The sequence below is a fragment of the Nyctibius grandis genome, chromosome 1, assembly GCF_013368605.1.
Source record: "Nyctibius grandis isolate bNycGra1 chromosome 1, bNycGra1.pri, whole genome shotgun sequence".
Lineage (NCBI taxonomy): Eukaryota > Metazoa > Chordata > Aves > Nyctibiiformes > Nyctibiidae > Nyctibius > Nyctibius grandis.
Genome location: NC_090658.1, coordinates 38,198,637 through 38,219,482, shown reverse-complemented (window position 1 = coordinate 38,219,482; position 20,846 = coordinate 38,198,637).

Below are 20,846 nucleotides of genomic sequence, written 5' to 3'. Positions count from 1 at the left end.
ACAAAAAAAAAAAAAACAATTCCAGCATAGACAAGCCTTCAGCTGATACAAACTGACAACTAATCAAATTATTTCAACAAACTGACAACTAATTGAATTATTTCAATCTGCCATTATGTTTCCCACATGGCAAGCATGCCTATGCTCTCCTTTTACAAAAATTGTGACTCTAACTTTTCACCTTGTCTTTCTATCATGGCTGCAAGGAGTCAGTGTAAATTAGACACTCAGAAGCAGATGCTACATTCATATCCTCAAAGAATTTCTCTCAGGTCTCTTATTACAGGTACTTTGTAACAATCCATTTGGAAATAACAGTTTTCCAGTTTCTCATTTACTTGTTACAGGTTTGGTCCCATTGTAAGAAAAGCCATCTTATTAAAAAACTGGAATTAATATGCTTTTTCCTTAGTACTTCTTCAAACCTAAGAGCCAGTAGATCTATAAACAAACACGGCTCTATTTTTGAGTGCTTAATTACCACACACTCATTTGCACAATTTTAGTGGAATTGAGAGGCTAGAAAAGGATTTTTCTATAAATCTGGGGCTAAATATAATGACAAGGGACCTCCTGTTCTCCTCAAAGTTTGCCTGTGGATATTGTCTTGCACATAGACAACAGATGCAAAACAAAAACTAAAAAAGAAAAAAAAAACACCACTCTCCAAATTTGCATAAAGTTGTTGAAATAGAGGACAAAATATTATATGGTTTAAATCAAATCAAAATAGAGTGAGCATGATCTTTCTAGCAACAGTAAAAGGCACTGGGTCAAACTCTCAGTTACTTAACCTGTAATGAATGTTCCATGTTAATGTTACGCTGATCTGAAATTTTTATTCGTGCTGCAAAGACCCAGAGTTTTAGACATGTAATTAAAATCTCTTCCACCAGACTGAAGAGCTATTACCATGGCTCACATTCCTGCTTCTGTCCCAGCTGTTACCTTGTCTGGCCTCCATGCCATAATTTACGCTTTCTTCACATCGTTACTGTTTCGCTGTAAAAACAACCCCAAGAAAGAGTGAGAGGTAAGCCCTTAACTTTTTATGGTTTCCTTTCCTTCAAGTACTAAGCATTTGCTTTGGAAGATAACGGGAGGAGCTGTTCCTATTTATTTGATTTGTAGACTTAAAGAAGCTAGTTTTCTCCACTTCTGAGATTGGAAGTATCCCAGTCAAAGTAAACCATGTCCCCACAAATACAGCAGCACGTGTAATTTCCCATTAGTTGAATTTTCATTCCTCCCCAGTAATGCATTTTATTTTAATGAAATACCTTTGTTCTCCAAAAAGAGGTTAATTAGTAGTAGAAATTAAACCCTATCCAGAGAGAAGAAGAGAGACGTCATGAATACGAAGCAAAAATGTTGCATACTCTCAGAAAATCACGTATTAATAGTAAAATAGCTAACAAGGACTACATATCACTAACTGCACAACAGTTGTTCTCACAGGTAAACACGGGATTTCTTCAGAGACAGTGTGGAACAGGATGCGCTTGCTCTATCAGAGTCCCTCTGAGGTGCAAGTGCAGCACTGGGATCACAGAACCCGGCCAAATTCTGTATTAGGACTGCAGCAGTTTCTCCTCTCTGGGACCCAAATATAATTTCTTTCACAGCACATAACAAGTGCAGTTACAGACATTTTAGTGAGATTTAGGATTTGAAATTATTACCTCCCTTTCTAGCATAGGACAGAAGTGCTGCTGAAGCAAACATCTGATGTCGTAGCACCAAGAAGGAATCCATTTCTGGGTACATGTGGGCATCCACAGACTTAATTGCATCGGACTGTCTACAGTAACTTAAAAACTTAAGCAGTTTAATTTCCTCTTGGTTATGTTTCCTCTTACATGTCTTTCCATTGTTTGTCTTATAAATGCCATCACAGGTCTAAGAATGGATTTTTCAACGAAGCTTTTCCTGTTGTGGGACATTTTATTTTGCCAGAAAGAATTTTTTTTTTTGAGGTTGTGCTAGTTTTGACATAACTTTAACAGAAAGTGATTTAGACCATGTTTTTTCATCTCCAGGATGATGTTTCTAGTCAAAATGGGAGAGGGAATGAGCAAGTCCATAGACACGCCAACAGTGAGGGCACAAACTCTGGTTATAGGAGAACAAGTTTTGAGTCTGTTCTCTCATTTAGACTAAAGATTTGATCTCAGATCTTCTATATCATAATGTACGACGCTGTCTTTGTTTAGCCAACACCCAGGGCTAAACAATAAGTAGTTTTTCTACACCCAATCTCCCCTCCCGAACCGAGAAAGGGAATTGGGAAAAGGAGGGAGACTCGTGGGTTGAAATATAAACATATTTAATAAAATAAGAAAAACAGAATCAATGTTAATACAAAACACACAAAATTATACTTAGCCCACAGAGTGGTGGCAAGTAACTCCAGGGATAACAATTGTTGAGAATAATGAGAAAAATAGAGGTGAAAAGAGAACTGAGCAAGCAGTGGGGAAGTGGGAAAGAGAAAAAAAAAGAAAAAAAAAGAAAAAAAAAGAAAAAAAAGAAAAAAGAAAAAAGAAAAAAGGAAAAAGAAAAAAGAAAAAAGAAAAAAGAAAAAAGAAAAAAGAAAAAAAGAAAAAGAAAAAAGGAAAAAGAAAAAAGCAAAAAAGGAAAAAGAAAAAATAAAACATAAAATGAAAAAAGAAAAAAGAAAAAGAAAAAAGAAAAAAGAAAAAAGAAAAAAGAAAAAAGAAAAAAGAAAAAAGGAAAAAAAGAAAAAAAGAAAAAAGAAAAAAGAAAAAAGAAAAAAAGAAAAGCCCTACCCATCCCCATCAGGCTTTCCCCTTTATAGTGAACCCGACATTAATGTTATAGAACACACCAGTGGGCCAGCCTGGGTCAGCTGCCCTGGCTTTCACTGCTAACAGCCAGACCAGGACAGACACCTACATAGTAATACTAATACCTAGTACAGTGCTATTCAGACTATCTTTCTGAGGTTTTTTTTTCCCAGGAAAAAAGTAAACAAAGAGTAAAAAGTAACAAGTAAAGAGTAAAGAAATCCTAGGGCTGCAGATTCTGACTAGAGTCCACTGGTTATGAATTTTTAAGAGTGCTGAAGATTCAGCATGGCATTTATCTCGCATGATTCTAGACAGAAAACAAAAATACCTACACCTGAGGTAGCTGGCTAAAAACGTTTTATAGTCACCTGAGAGGAACAGATATTTCTAGGGTGTAATATATCACTATAATGATAATATTACCATGAATTACACTGACTGTAGAAACTGTCTTTCACCTGGAATACTTTCCCTTTTCTTCTGTTGCATATTATGCTGCTTTTTGTCTTTTATTTCCTCTCTTTTCCTCCAGAGATTCTGATTCCTTTAATCTTTTTCCAATTAACTTTTTTCATTACTGGGTAACAATCTTAAGGTATTTCTCCAAGTTCAGTGAGTTCATCTTTATTGGAGTCCAACTTGTAATGCAATTCCCTTTACAGCTTTTTCAATAATACCTGTGCTGCTTCTGGGTCTTCACATTTCCTTGTGATGTTTCTCACTCTAACAATTAATGTGGCAAGCAATGGAGTGCCATGGTGACTTAACAGGGCTGTTTTCTTCTACTGTAGAAATAGGGGTGTCATATAAGGTAGTTTTTCTTCTCTGCCATTCCTCTGGTTACAGATGTGACATTTCTTACACTTCATTCTCTCTGCGTTACTGTGGCTCATTAATTTGACTACTCTACTATTATTTTATGAAATAAAATGTTTTTCTGAGATATTCATAAGTTTGCAGTTAAGGAGCTGGAATTGCTGTGGATTTTGGCACTGGATGTCCATGGGTTCTTCCAGTTTCCTAATTTCAAGAATCATCTAAATTTAACATGGTTTACAGACCTTTTATATGGACATTTTAGCAGAGATTCCAAATATTCTTCCCCTGCCAGAAATGTAAAGGTTAATCCTCAAAAGTTCTATGAATTTCTAATTTTATTTTTTATTGTTGCTATTTTTGTGAGATGTTTTAGTTCACTATTGTTTTATCTTCTCCCTATGAAATTTTCAACCCAGTTAACATTAGTCCTGACTACCATACAGACATACAGAGAGATTAGAAATCACTTATAAATCTGCAAGGAAGTTAGGACAGGCTTCTCCCTCCTTCACCTGAGTGTCTGTGATTAGACAATGTTTCATCTAGATTTTTCTCTTATCTAGGTGACCTGCAGTTCAGGGATTTCTGAGCCAGAGATGGGAGGTTTGTTTTAACAGTCCTTGGTGGATCGTACTTCCATGAGTTTCACCAATCATGAAAAAATGTTCAGCTACACAGCATCTGCAATGTTTTCCACAAAGACTTTACATGTATGAGTAAGTATAGCCACTAGTATGCTTTCACCTTGACAACTGATCTTTTGAATTGATGTCTCCCCTGGTTTTGTATTGAGACAGCATAAATAATCTTTTCCTAATCATATTCTCTGAGCTGTTTGTGCCTTCTTAGACTTTTGGCATGTGTGCTAATAGTGTACGTACTGTTTCTCTTTTTCAGGCTGAAAAGCTCATTCAGTGCTCCTGAGGGCCTTTCTCTATTTCTTTGCCAAATCCTTGTCCATATCGTTGTCACTTTTCCCTCTTCTAGTTTTACTTTTTTGATGTGGAAAACCAGAACTGCATACAATATTCAAGGAGAAAGGGATACAATACCTTGTAGCCTTGTCAGGTTTTTGGCAAAAAAAACCCCAAATATAATGAACCCAGAAAGAAAACTGTGAAGCAGAGGCCTATCGCAGTGATTTGTATGCTGGGCTGGGAGTTTTGCAATGATTTCCTGGACTATTAAGCTAATACGCAAAACACAGCAGAAAGATCACTACCAGCCAGTCAGCTTTTCAGCAGGACTCAGTACTGTCCCAGGGAGTATGTCCAAGCGAGGAGTGGTCTGAGCAAGTTTAGTAAATGGAGATTTTGGTGCAATGTGGGCACAAGATCCAAAACGGCATTGCACAGAAGAAAGAAATAGACCATGAAAGGCAGTTTTCCCTACACAGCTTTTTGTATCGCTGGCATAACTTTTCGAGACATAGCTGCAGATACGTTGCATTTGCTGTTCCACTGTGGTAAATACATAAAAATTTTTGTTGTTGCGTGAATACCATCCATTGCACAGGACGTATATTCTGGTTGAGTTTAAATCATTTTCAGGAGTTTACCCGTTTCCGTTTCTATTGCCTAACATTTTAAACTTACAGGACCCAACCTGGATTTGTCATAGGACTGCCTGACATTCCTGTGCTGAAATGGTATTAGCTATCCTGGACGTAAATGAGCATCAGGCCCTAAATATAAGTATGCCTGTGAACACATGGGTGGATTCTCAGATGGTTTATGGAGGTAGAACCATTTTCTTCTGTTTTGTTCATGCTTTTAATATTATGACAGACTATTACTGTTCACTGGAAGCCTTAGCTGAACCCAAATCAAAATTTTTAGGAGATGCTGGTCTGCAGTTACATAGTTGCTTACTCCATTTGTGACTATGGGACAGAATGTACTAAAAAGCCTTTGCCTTTAAAGAGGAAATTCCATATACTCTTAGAGATGGGAATAAATATAGCTAGGTGGAATAGCAACCGCAAAAGATGGATGGGTCATTAGTTCCATGTGAGTGAAGATAGCATGTTCATTTATTATTTTTTGAGCGTAATATAGCTGGTATTTTTCCACATACAGTGCAAGTGTGTGACTCGTGAATTTTTATGTGTCCAAAAAGAAGAACATATGGACAGTAAAATACATGCTGTGGTTCAGCAACAATTTTGGAGGACAAATAATACTGGGACAACAATATGGGGCAGCTCTGGTGAAACCTGTGGCCTCAATGCCAATGCAGTCAAAAGCAGTTAATGCTGCTGGGTCAGTGTATTCAGTCCCATCTGTCTTCAGGACGATGCAGAGGTTGTGCAAGATGCAGATCACAGTACTCTCCCCTATGAGGCCGAGAGGTGAGAGGGATGTTAAGCCATCAAGGGATAGCCTTGTTTCTGGCCCTCTGAGTGTACAGATTTGTCCAGCAAAATCTTACCAGCTCTGAAGGCAAACATAACCCTTCCCAGAGCCTCAGTCTGCGCGGCCGCTGTTGTGCCTCTTGTGGAGTGGGACTGGTGGGGAAGATGTTGTCTTCTTCAGCAGCTGTGCCAAGGGGATTTTTTCGGATTGGATTAAAGCATTTAGCCTTCATTTTACACCACTTCCAGTCTTTCATCCAGCATAGAGGAACAGGAGGGAAAGTCAATATTTCAACAGCGAGGAAAAGGGAGTACCTGTGGGGCTTAGCAATGGGCATGTACACTGAGCCTGGAGAGCAGGATCTGAAGTGGGGTTATTTGTCTTTCCCATACAAAGTTTGACAGAAGGGATTTAATTTTGAGGTTTTTTTAATACTGTCATTTTAAGCCAAATCCTAATGTCCTCAAACTTGAGCTGCCTTCTCAGCTACATCAAATTTATGCTGGCATAAAGCTCTCTCGGTTTCAGGGGAGCTAACCTCAGTTTACTTAAAGTGCTGTAAATCAAAGAGAATATGTAAAAAGAACGGCTCAAAGTCAGGTTAATGGGAACGTGACCTGAGCGGAGGCCAAGTACAGTGGCCATTAGCGTGCAGTGAAAAAAGGACCTTCATCTTCAGAAATAGTTGCTAAAGGCCTACGCCTTCTTCCTTCACAGTCTTTGACCTCACCAGAGTGTCTTAATTTATATTTCTGTCCATTTCCACTCTGCTGCTAATTTTAACCTGTCCTTCCATGTCTCTCTCTATGCGAAATTACTGTATGATCTCTCCCCTTTTCCTTTCCCCCTCCGCCCTGCCTAGCCTAGAGATAGACATCCTACAGGAGATCCCAATTACAGTATTCTTCCATGTATTCCCATCCTGAAAGGTTATTTGGAAAGACTGTTCTCGTGGTTATTCTTCCCCAGAGGATGCTACAAGAGCACCGTCTTGATGTTGGAGAAAGAGTGACACATCCTAGCAGACAAAAGTAATCTTTAATGCAATGTGGAAAGAACTACAGATGGAAGATTGTAGCCATAAAGTTTTAAAGATGAAGCTGCAGCTGAGTAGCCTGACTGAAGGAATGATAGAAAAGTTTTTATACCTGCTTAAACTTTGATTAAGAATAGTTTCAAAGGACTTGATATTGGAGATTTTGAACTCACACAATAAAAGCCCACAAAATCCATTTCTTTGGAATGAAGTGTGATTTTGCTGAAATGTCACATTTTCCTCTCACAAGAGAAGGACTATTTTCACAAATCAGAGAATTTTCAAAATAATTTTCTCAGCTATAATTGGAGATTAAGCAATAAGATATAGTTTTGGTAAGAAAACAAAAACTTTTTTCTAGAAGTCTAGTGAAAAACAGTTGTATCATTAATATTTTGTTACTGGAGAAGTGAGCTGTGGTTATGGCTCAACAGACCCTGGAAAATTTTCAGCACAAATTATGCCAGAAATATCACATGGAGGAAAATCCTTCATTCCCCCTACACTCCCCGCTTTTATTGAGAGCTGCAATTACAGTCTTCTTATTGAGTAATATTATAGAGACACCTACTTGTCCTGCTGTACTTAAGGGTTTGTCAATGCTTCCATTATAAACCTCTCTTTTTAGGGGTTCACATGACTGTAAAATTTTGCTCTGGACTGAAACTTGGCATAAGATCATAGTAAAAAAGCATGTTTTTTCCCATAATTAGTTTTTCTTCATATTTGATCATTGGAAAAAAAATATAGGCTACAAAAATTAAACAAAAAGCTATTTCAAAACATACAGACTTCATACGTTTTATTTGCTTTTATTCACGTTACTGTAAAAAAAAAAAGAGAGAAAAAGAAAACTAACAAATAAGTCAACATTCCAGATCCAGTTCAGTACTTAAAGAGCAAAGACATTAAACATTAAAGCTGGAATTGTAGTGGTCTCTTAACAGTGGGTGATCTGTCATTCTATATGGGCTGGCTACAAAGGTGTGAGTTAGGTATGGAGTTACAGTCTTAATTCTGAATTTCCTTACCTTGTTGAGTTTAAGACAGATGCTTAATGCTCTTTGAATGTAGTAGCTTATATACTTTTACTTTGAACATAGTTTTTGGATATCATGCCCAGAACTGTTTTGAAAGTCTTTCCCCAGAGGTAGGAAAATGAAAGTATGTTGTCATTTCCCATTGCTCCCTCAAAGGAGGGGTTTTGTTTGCTGTTCTGGATTACTGTTCTGTTTTTTTTCCCCCCCCAGTCCAATCCTGTGAACAGCCCCATTAATGTACATACGAACTTATTTTTTTATGCTGGTGAAGACATGAGGTATCTGTATTACTTTCTGTAATCCAATGAGATATTAAAATGTTATATGACACTTCACATATTTTTTTCTTGTATGTTGCAGGGACATTTTGAAACTTTGCTTAAAGGTATTTTGGAAGCTATGGTAAAAGAAAGAAAGAAAAGAAAGAAAGAAAGAAAGAAAGAAAGAAAGAAAGAAAGAAAGGTTGGTTTTTTCCCCCTGTTGGCACTCAGAATGATTTTATAAGCGGTTTCAAAATAAACCGCATTTTGCTGAATCAATAGCTTTCATGTGTATGGTAAAACCATCACTAAAGGCCATACTTCAACCATGAGTGTCATGTAGGTAGTTAGAAAATATTTTTGTAATCTTAATTAACTCTTCCTAATATTGTGGAAAGGTATATCAAGCAGTATTTATATTATCTGCAAAAGTGAAACAGTATTTTCTGTTTCACTGCTGATTGGTTTCTTACAGTAGATTGAAAGCTCACCTAAAGTATACACACTAATAAGAAATGTTTATAGTAACAGCTGCTTTAGTAAAGGAAAATATCTGCCTTCTTCACATAGGAACTGTCACAAGGACAACTAATTCAGAGTCTAATCCAAAATATTTTAAAGTCAGTCAGGGCACTGATGTAAAGTCTACAAGGACAATAGCAGAACATGCAGCCTCCAGCTACCAGGGTAGAAGTATGTGCTAAAATCTAAGCATCCAAATAGCAGAAATAATGTCAAATTTTGTCATCTTTGAAGCTAGCTGTCCTTAACCCTTCCTTACCCTCTACACAGGCACAATCAAGGCCTGAGCGATTTTCAGTGTTTCTCTTTGGGTCACACTGTGTCACGGTTTAAAGCTGGGCTGGCTATTAAACCTGTGGCAGATGCTCTCTGTTATCCCCCCCCTCTCCCCCCAAAGGGAAAGGGAAAGAGAAAAGGGAGAGAGACTTATGGGTTGGAAAGTTAAAACAGTTTTAATAAACTATAATAATGAAAAAGAGTATAATAATAATAATAGAAATAATCAAATATATACAAATATATATACAAAACCAAGATTGAGCTCCCCTGAAGTCAGCCACGTCACCACCGGCACTGCAGGGCAGGCTCCGGGAAGGCCCAGGCTGGGCCTAGCGACGGTCGAGAGCTGGATTCAGGGATGCACAGATCGGGATCGGGGGCAGCAGGAAAATGGACAGAGTCCTCCTTGGACACCGGCCATAGCAGAAAGAGAGCGAGACCCTCGTGATCGCCCCGCTTTATACCGAGAATGACGTGTATGGGATGGAATACCCTTGTTGGTCAATTTTTGGTCACCTGCCCTGTCTGCTCCCCCCTGCAGCTGCGACCCCCCTTCGGCTCTTCACTTGTAAGCAGTGAGGAATTCAGCAGTGACCTTGGTTTCTCTAAGACTAAGTACAGCAAGAGCCTTTCTGCATAACATCCCTACCGGTGCCTCAGCGATAACTACAAACTTCGAGCGTTATCAGTCCTGGAAGCAGACACTGTCCGCAAAACAAGCAGTTAGTTTCAGAAAGTGCAGTTACTTAGAGGAGACTTAGCTGAAAGTAAAAATCACTGAAAGGAAAATCGGCCTGGTTTAGGCCAAACCAGGACACACTGACATGGTTATATTTGCTTGTAGCAGGTCTTCCTGAAAGAGCTAGCACCTACTTCTCCTCTTGTTACTTCTGTTCAGTCGTGATAGTTTCAGCTGCAGAAAATTTTTTCATACTTTTTTTCAGCTTCTCATCTTTTTTTTTTTTTTTAATCCTCTTCCTAGTCTGAAATTTTCCAGCTGCTTTCAAGTCCAGAGGGTAAATATTGGAACATTTGAGTAAAATCTCTTTAACCACTTTTACATCACTGACGAAGTCTGCTGAAGCCAATGGAAAGATGCCCGCTGACTTCAATATACTTTGGATCACACACTTGCTGTGTGAAATAGAGGTTCTTTTCCTTTTGCTGTTTAAACTGAGCTATTCCTCACCATCATGGGCTGTAAATTATCCAGGAGGATTTTTTGCTAGCACAGGATTTATAATCTCCACAGACAGGAGCTTTTCCCAACCATTACACTTCTGGACCTACCTTACTTTCTTCCTCTTTAACACCATTGTCATTTATACATCTATATATGTCTTATACACATTTAAGAACCAAGATAGAGAATCTAAAGATGCATGATTCTGTCAGACAGGCACCACCTTTGCTGTGAAACAAAGAACATTATATTGCAATCAGTGGTTCATATATAATATGACTATAAAATTTTGGTCAACTGACAGGTCATGCAGAATGACCTTATATCAACGGGATGCAATAGTTGCAGGAACGGGAGAAGTCAGGGCTGCAAAGAGAACAGGACTTGGGGTGGTTGTGCATGATTCTTCAGCTATGAGCACAATAAAGCCCTTGGAGCAAAAGTGTGTTTTGGTAGCTATTAAAATATATAGATGAAGACAAAGGACATAAGGGAATTCAGAGAACTAGCCTGAGATACCAGGCACCAGAGGTAAAGGTTGGTGAAAGCTTTTCAGCAAGTATTTCGTTCACTGCAAAAATGGTGCATTGGCCCAGTAAATAGTCTTGAATTTGAATTGAATTCTCTGAGTAGTTCTGGTGCTTTAAAAGTACATATATATTTGGAAGACTAGATAAAACCAAAGAGGAGGAGAAGGAAGAAGCAGGGGATTTACTTTCTGATCCACATTTTGCCTTAGCAGAATAGATACAAACTTGTATCACCAGAGGGTAAATTTTTCTTTCACAGATTGCCCTTCTTAGGACAATTCAATAAATCTGGCAAGATCCTGGTAAAGAGCAAATGAGAATTAATATATAGTTCAGGGGTTAACACACCCCAAGGAGAGGTCTAGCCCATAATCCAGAAAAAAATCTTATAATTTAATGTTAAATTGAAGTCTGTCACCAGAGTACGCTTTCTAGCACCATCATGGAGAATTTTCCAAGCTACAAAGTCCATCAGACAAAAGGTTGATCGCCTGGCTTTGGGATGGGGGAAATACCCACTCAGGCTGCTTGAGGACCTCACATCGCCTTGCTTCTATTTCTTAACTATGCCCAAGGTGCAACTGAAACTTTTCCTTTCAGATTGAGCTGAAAATGTAAGGTAAAAGCTTTCCTGTTTTACACAAAAAAAAAAAAAAAAAAAAAAAAAGAAACTCTCATTTGAATCTTACACATCTTTTAAAATTATTTCTGGTCAGTCTAATTAATTGGTCCTTGTTCTAAAGAGCAAGGTTATCGTACAGGCTTTCCCCAGACATGGAGATTTAACAGGTCACCTGTTAAAATGCTAAACAGGTGCCTGTTAAAAATGCAGTGTTGCACTTAAAAAAAAGTCATGCACATTGTCTGAAATACAAAGCTGAGACTCACAGAGTCATAAAGAACAGTGTAGGTCATCTTCTCCAACTTCCCTGCTCACAGCAGGCTGATTTGTTGGGGTATGTCTCAGGCTTTCACCTTCCAGAACAGAAATTTCATTAAGCCCAGTCACGTTTAGAACTACATTGGAATAAATGGAAGGAAAGCTGTAATTAAAAGACTGATTTATTTAGATCAGGATGAAGAATTACTGAATGCACAAGGTAAGTGGAAAACTGCAGAATCTTCATTCTGTAATTTGTTGCATTTCTTTCCTTCAAACTATGCTAGGTAACACACATAGTTGTTGTGGAAGAAGAAAAGGGAAGTATTTCCCATATTGACTGATTCATGCTCAGAGTACTCAGATGTTTTCAGCTATCTGCTGATGTGGTCATGAGAGTATTTGTGGCATGCCAGCTGGAGTTATCTTAGGCATTGTAGTAAGGATTCATAATGACAAGCTGTAAAATGTTTGTATCATCTCCTGAGCCAACCCACATCTAATTTGCTGGGAAATTTCTTGATTCATCTGCTGAGTGGAACAAAAGAAGAAAAAACATTTTAAAATGTGAATTTGATAGGAAGCATTTTGTTTTCTTCTTATGTTGCTTTTCAGACCAGAGAGAAAAGATAACTTCTTCTAGAAACACTTTCTCACAATCAGATTTTATTTCAAGAGTTAAGACCCTAATAGGAAAATATTTATAACAAAAAGACAAGATAAAGGAGTGAAAGACCCTGAAAGCAAAGGAATAAATAGTGATAGTATTTATTCTGTTAAGCAGGTGTTAGGCAGAGATAAGAGGAGAAGACAGGAATAAAATAGAAATAAAGGAGTCCCTGTGTCTGTGATTGCAAGTGGTCAAGAGATTAGACAACATGTAAATCATTTTCAGTCTGTCATATCTGAAATACCACATGTGGAGGGAATTTCGGGGCACGGGGGAGACCAAAATGTTAGCCTTGCAATTTGTGGAGGCCTTGTTTTGTTTCGGGTATTAGAGTGCTTCTGCCAGATGTTAAGCCTGCCTGAGGTCTCTGCAGGACAGAAGGGTGAAGGTGTCCCTTTAGCTGCCACATCTGCACTGCACAGCACAATAACCTCAATGGAGCTAAGTTGATTTAGAGCAGCTGAGGATCTGACCTTCTGTTGTAATGAATGATTAGTCCTAATTGAGGGCTTTTCCCAAAGTACAAGTTAAGATTAAGACTGAAAAAGAGTGAGAGGAAAGGAAGGAAGTATCCCACTTTGTGAGGAAGGGGGTACTTCTCTGTCAATTGCCCATGGGTTAACTAGAACACCAAGGGCTCACTGTGCTCCTATCAGCTAGAATGCATTACAATAGTTAATGGAGAAACACCTGAGCTTGCACCTGTATTTAATTAGCTGCTCTGGAAACAGGGGTGTGAAAGAGAGGTCTGCTCCGGACCGTGCAGGGAGAAGTGCCTGAAACCTGGGTAGGTGTCCAATACTTGCTCTCATTTTTGAAACTTTTTTTTCCATGGCTGATTAAAATAAAATAGCTCATTTAGAAAATTCAGGCATTTATGTGTTTCTTTATTACAGAGCACTGAATGCAGCTCTATAGTAGGTAGGTCCTATTAGTTTTTTTCCTTAAGATTAGCTTTAATTGACAGTGACAATGTTGAACAATCACTTATCTGAGAAAAAACTTGGTTTAGTTATTATCTCTTCTATAACACAGTTATCTCTTACCTTTAGTCTTCCAGAAGTTATGCAACTGGAAGAGGAATACAGCTTATTAGAGCTATAAGCACATAGGTTACCGCTAAAATGAAATGAACTTAAAATTCTATGGCTCACTCCAACCCAATCTAAAACCCATTTCCAATAGGACCCTTTTCATGGACTGTGGTGGAAACTGGGGCATTCCCTCAAATTTGATATTCCTTCAACATTTAGGAACCTTTCCACCTTCTCAAGCTCAATGTTAAAAGCAAAAGGTTTTGTTTCCCCATGTGTCCAGGTTATTTACACTGCTCTGATGGTTCAAAATCTTCTTTTCACTTGCACCCTAGCTTATTCCCAGCCAGGTTACTCATCAGACCTCAAAATTGTTTGAGCCATGTCAAAACAGAACAGAACAAAAATAATTCACCACCCTGGACAAAAAAAAAGCCCTCCAGTACCATACCTGAGGCTTGAGCACATATGAAACAATGGCAGCTTTCCTACTGATTTCTCTGGATGCAGGATCAAATACTGGGGACTTAACTAGGGCTGGGGATCTGGCCATCAGTCATCAAATAAATTCTTCAGTCTCATCGATGAAACGTAACTCTAAATTTACACCATACACACCTAAGGGCTGGCTCTTCTTCATCAGCCTAGGTGATATTACTTTGGGTTTAATGAGCTAAAAGTGTGTTGTTTTGAAGGAAAACCACTCAGTTCTGGAACTGATATCTTTGCTGCTCACTAAAATCCCAAGTTTACTGCTTATGAGGCTTCAGACCTGTCTTAAATGGTAATGCAAGTAATGTGATATTCTCAGATTATTTTTATTCTTTGTATGACTGAAACTGTGTAGGTTGGGTAACAACTAATGAATTAAACTCTGTATTAAATAACTTATTTTTACATCTGCAGGCAGCCAAATAGAGAATCTTTATTATTCTTTCTCAGAAATTGTTTAAACAGCTTAAAACAGTTTTCACAAAGCCCTTACAATCACAGAATCACAGAATGTTAGGGATTGGAAGGGACCTCGAAAGATCATCTAGTCCAATCCCCGTGCCGGGGCAGGATTGCCTAGACCATATCACACAGGAACGCGTCCAGGCGGGTTTTGAATGTCTCCAGAGAAGGAGACTCCACAACCTCTCTGGGCAGCCTGTTCCAGTGTTCAGTCACCCTCACCGTAAAGAAGTTTTTCCTCAAATTTAAGTGGAACCTCCTGTGTTCCAGCTTGCACCCATTGCCCCTTGTCCTGTCAAGGGATGTCACTGAGAAGAGCCTGGTTCCATGCTCTTGACACTTGCCCTTTACATATTTATAAACATTAATGAGGTCACCCCTCAGTCTCCTCTTCTCCAAGCTAAAGAGACCCAGCTCCCTCAGCCTCTCCTCATAAGGGACATGTTCCACTCCCTTAATCATCTTCGTGGCTCTGCGCTGGACTCTCTCTAGCAGTTCCCTGTCCTTCTTGAACTGAGGGGCCCAGAACTGGACACAATACTCCAGATGCGGCCTCACCAGGGCAGAGTAGAGGGGGAGGAGAACCTCTCTCGACCTACTAACCACACCCCTTCTAATACACCCCAGGCTGCCATTGGCCTTCTTGGCCACAAGGGCACATTGCTGGCTCATGGTCATCCTGCTGTCCACTAGGACCCCCAGGTCCCTTTCCCCTACGCTGCTCTCCAACAGCTCTGCCCCCAACTTGTACTGGTACATGGGGTTGTTCTTGCCCAGATGCACGACTCTACACTTGCCCTTGTTATATTTCATTAAATTTCTCCCCGCCCAACTCTCCAGCCTGTCCAGATCTCTCTGAATGGCTGCGCAGCCTTCCGTTGTGTCAGCCACTCCTCCCAGTTTGGTGTCATCAGCGAACTTGCTGACAGTGCACTCTAATCCCTCATCCAAGTCATTAATGAATATATTGAATAGAACTGGTCCCAGAACCGACCCTTGCGGGACTCCGCTAGACACAGACCTCCAACTGGACTCTGTCCCACTGACCACTACTCTCTGGCTTCTTTCCTTCAGCCAGTTCACAATCCACCTCACTACCCGATCATCCAGACCATACTTCCTCAGTTTAGCTGCGAGGATGCTGTGGGAGATCGTGTCAAACGCTTTACTGAAATCGAGATAGACCACATCCACAGCTTTACCATCATCTATCCACCGGGTAACATCCTCATAAAAGGCTATCAAGTTGGTTGAGCATGACTTCCCCTTGGTGAAGCCATGCTGAGTGCCCCTAATGATCCCCCTATCCTTGATGTGCCTAGAGACAGCACCAAGGACAAGTTGTTCCATCACCTTTCTGGGGATGGAGGTGAGGCTGACCGGTCTATAGTTACCCGGGTCCTCCTTCTTGCCCTTTTTGAAGACTGGAGTGACATTCGCTTTCCTCCAGTCCTCAGGCACCTCTCCCGTTGCCCACGACTTAGCAAAGATGATGGAGAGTGGCCTAGCAATGACTTCCGCCAGCTCCCTCAGCACCCGCGGGTGCATCCCATCAGGGCCCATGGATTTATGGACGTCCAGGTTGCTTAATTGGTCCCTGACCCAGCCCTCATCAACCAAGACAGATTCCTCCTCTATCCTGACTTCTTCTGGGGCCTCAGGGGTCCGGGGCTCCTCAGGACAGCCTCCAGCAGTATAGACAGAGGCAAAGAAGGCATTCAGTAACTCCGCCTTCTTTTTCTCCTCTGTCTCCAGGACCCCCACCTCATTCATCAGTGGGCCTACATTGCCTCTAGTGTTGGCTTTACCTGCAAGGTATTTGAAGAAGCCCTTTCTGTTGTCCTTGACCTCCCTTGCAAGGTTTAATTCCAAGGAGGCTTTAGCTTTCCTAGTTGCCTCCCTACATCCTCTGACAACAGACTTGTATTCCTCCCAAGTGGCCAGCCCCTCCTTCCATGATCTGTACACCCTCTTCTTCCACTTGAGTTTGCCCAGCAGTTCCCTGTTCAACCATGCAGGTCTCCTGGTACCCTTCCTTGACTTCCTACCTGTTGGGATGCTCTGATCTTGAGCACAGAAGAAGCAGTCCTTGAATGCTAACCAACTATCTTGGGCCCCCTTACCTTCTAGTACCCTGTCCCATGGGATTTCCCCTAGCAATTGCTTGAAAAGGCCAAAGTTGGCCCTCCTGAAGTTCAGGGTTGTGATTCTGCTAGCTATTCTGTTCCTGCCACATGAGATCCTGAACTCTACCATCTCATGGTCACTACAACCAAGGCTGCCCTCAACCTTCACCTCTTCAACCAGACCCTCCTTGTTAGTGAGGATAAGATCCAGCAGCGCTCCTCTCCTAGTTGGCTCATCCACCATTTGCATCAGAAAGTTATCATCAACGCACTGGAGGAACCTCCTGGACTGAGGATGGCTGGCTGAGTAGGCCTCCCAGCAAATATCGGGGTATTTGAAATCCCCCACAACAACCAGGCCCTGTAATTGAGAGACTGCTCTCAGCTGCCTGTAGAAGGTCTCATCACCCTCCTCATCCTGATCCGTTGGCCTGTAATAGACATCCACAACAGTATCACCCCTGCCAGCCTGCCCCTTAATTCGCACCCACAAACTCTCAACTCGCTCCTGATCCGCCTCTGGACAGAACTCAATACATTCTAGCTGCTCACTCACATAAAGAGCAACTCCACCACCTCTCCTTAGCGGCCTGTCTTTCCTGAACAGGACATAGCCATCCATGACCACATTCCAGTCATGCGAGGCGTCCCACCAAGTCTCTGTAATTGCCACTAGATCATAGCCCCCCGACCAAACACGGATTTTTAACTCCTCCTGTTTATTCCCCATGCTGCGCGCATTGGTGTACAGGCATTTCAGGGAGCGAGCTGGGCACACCGATTTCACCCCAGGGGGATGGGAGGCCTCCTGGTCTACCTCAACACTAGAGCGTTGCCCCAGTGTTGCAAGCCCAGCTACTACCCCATCCCCCTTCGAATCTAGTTTAAAGCTCTCCGAATGAGCCCTGCTAATTCCTGTCCCAGAACCCTTTTGCCCCTACGACATAAACCTTTCCCATGTATCACTGTCACACCTGTTGTCCTATAAAACCAGCCATTATCAAAGAACCCAAAGCCCTGCCTGTAGCACCAGTCTCGTAGCCAGGCGTTAATAGAGAGAATCCTACTGTTCCATCCCACTTCATCACCTGAAAATGGAAGGAGGGAGGAGAAAACAACTTGTGCTCCAGACTCTTTCACCAACCATCCTAGGGCCTTGTAGTCTTTCTTCATCCCCCTCAGACTACGGGATGCAGCTTCTTCCCCACCTGTCTGGAAGATCAGCAGGGGGTAGTAGTCTGTGGCCTTCACCAGGCTGGGGAGTTTCCTGGTGATATCCCTGATTCGGGCTCCAGGCAGGCTGCAGACCTCCCTGTGACGGGGGTCAGCTCTGCATATTGGGCCCTCAGTTCCCTTTAGGAAGGAGTCTCCAACCACTAAAACTCTTCTCTTCTTCCTTGTGGAGGAGGTAGCTATACGCCTGTCAGGTTTTTCTGACTGTGGTGGGACCTCTGATATAGGTTGCCTCTCCACCACATCCCCATTGGACCAGTTGTATTCCACTAGGGCTTCATATCTATTGCTCAGAGGCACCTGTGGAGGCAAGGTAGGCAAGGAGGGCACTTGCCTTTTGCCATGGCCATAGACTTGCCTCCACTCACTCCTCTCCTCTAGGTTATTGTTTTCCACCTGAGAGGGGCAGAGTACAGGGGTCCCTCGATCCTGGTTATCATTTTCCACCTGAGAGGGGCAGAGTACAGGGGTTCCTCGATCCTGGGAGCTCTCCGGCAGGTGCTCCCATTTTTGTTGCAGGGAGGGCAGAGCCTGGCTCCACCAGTCTATCTCCATCTCAGCCTCCCGAATGCTCCTAAGCCTTTCTACTTCAGCTTGAAGCCTTTCAACCTGGCTTTGCAGCTGTGCCGCTCAGCCGAGCAGATCATCTACTTGCTCACAGCGCACACAGCCCCCTGACACCACAGAGACGGTGTAGCATTCCCTGCAGCCGGCAACCTGCACCATCGCCTCCTTCCGTGGGAGCTCTGTCTGGGCTCCCACATCCATTTTGGTCTTCTTCCGCCGGGTAGATACCATTGTTCTTTCACTGAGCTGGGAAATACCTGTTGGTGCCATCCCTGGTTCACAGCTCCTTGGCACCTTCCTCGCCTTGTGCACTGGGAGGGAGTCAGTGCCCTCCCCAACGAGCTGCAAACAACTGCAGCCTCTCCTGCCCTGGGACACACTCAGTCACTGCTTACTCACACAGTCACTACTGAGTCTCTCTCTCCCTTCTGGCCAGGGACTAGTCCCTGCCCTCCAGGAGGCTCTTTATCACCCGATCAATCAATCAATCAATCACCCAATCAACAGGGGGTGGTGCATTTAAATCGCCCACGGTGCCTCCATGGTGCCTCCGACTATGCCTCCTCCTCTCCTGATTCGTTGCCGGGAACTTCCGGGTCCGGGTTCAGGAGGAAGCAGCTCGGGGCTGATGCTCGCGGGGGGCTCAGGGGGGGCCCAGAGTACGAAAAACCGCCCGGTTAAGCCCGATGTCGCCCTCACCCCCGCACTAACCTCAAGTCGCTGCCGCCGCTTTCGCTGCTGCCGCCGCTTTCGCTGCTGCCGCGGCAGCAGCAGCGACAATGGAACTTTTGTTTGCTCACATTCAACCTTGCTGCAGTTGTAGCTTTAAACATACATGACTCAGAAAAGAGTTTTTAAGAAATTTATGTCTCCCTCCCTACGCAATGTGTGTTAATCAGGTTGCCACCCACTTTTTTTGATAAATGATTTACTGCCCTAGTACATATAATAACCTGCAGAATGTGAGTCATGAATATTTTTGAACCCCAAACCTCTGCAGGCATGAAAAGGAATTGGGTACCTCCTGCTCCTGGTGAGGTCTCAGCAGCCTCATAGTTTTGCATAGATTTGTGCTCTAATTACATCTCACAGCAGTTTTTTTCTAAATCATCTTCTCAGGTGAAGCAAACTATTTCTACAAGAAAATATTAACCAGAAGGCATGCTCAAATTTTCAGCGAATGGGCAGTCCTGCCCACATTGAATGTGCCCCTCAGTAGCTTTAACAAAGGACAAACTTTATTAACCTTATCGTTAACAAAAAAAATAAGGAGTAAATAGTGATCCTGATGTTAAATTCTCTTGGACCAACTTAACTGCAAATTGCCAGTCTGGGATTGTATTTTATACTTTAGCTTACAGGTCTACTTCGCTGTAATATTGTTAGCAGTGACTTGTCCCTCCCACCTGCACTCCCCAGCTCCCAATGCTCTCAGCTGTCAGATGTGAAGTTCTTTGATTTTAGAGTTTCCTAGTGCTGGGAGCACTTCTTCTTCTTGGGGCATGTTAAGAGAACAACAAAACCAGAGCATTTTCTGAAAAGGTCAACCCAGCAGCATCCTTGTAGGATTCTACAGGTTTTCTCTTCTGTACCCACCTCTGCAGTAAAGGGTTTTTGCTTTGTTTTTTAATTTTTTTTCTATTTGTTGGAGCAAATGACTCCACACAGACAAAAATGTTAATATGACCCACCTAAACACTAAAGAATTGAACAACATGGGAGGTTTTCATTACAGAGGGATGGCAGCCTGTTCAGTATGATGTCACAGTCACCATTGTAAAGTCCTCTAAAATTTTAGTCCTTGCTACTTCAACATGAAACAACAAGGACAATTTCAACTAAAAGATATTCCTTCATCTTTTCCCTTTAGCAAGAAAACTCTGTCTGACATTGTTTTTAAATTATATTAAAAATCTTAATAGTAATTTTTATGAGAAAAAAAAATGTTAGCTGAGATGTGCTAGAGGGTTTGTGGCTGTTAAGGTCTGAAGCAGATTCTTTGCAGAAAATGCTAACAAAATACACAAAAGGCAAGTGAAAGATTGAAAATGAAACTTCTTCCTCAGGTTTCAACCTGTTGCACCCCACTTAAGAGCGATTTTCACAGCACATGGTCTTGTAGTTGACTCTGGTATACAGCAAATATGTACAATTGTGAGGTTGTTTTAACATTACTCTGAGCAGTCAAGTGTTTATGGCCAAAAGGCAGCAAAAGATGCAGTCTGGAGCAACTAAGATGAAGTTTATTAATTTAGTTAGTGTCCTGGTTAAAAAATTATATTAAAGGAGAGAAATAAGGACAGGTGATGGCTCATGGGAACTAGGGCAGTAATGTGAATCTTGCCTTCCAGGTAGATCAGGGCTTAGCTAAAACAAGCAACAATGTCAGGATCATTTTAGTTCTCTCTGGCACTTCCCTGAGAAGCCTTCAAAATCAGATAGCAGAGATCTGTGTTGTCCCAGTGCCTTCTTGAATCCCGCAGCCCCCTCCTTTGTCCTTCATTGCTTGGTGTGAAAACTTCCATACAGGGTGAAAGTGTAAGCTATTG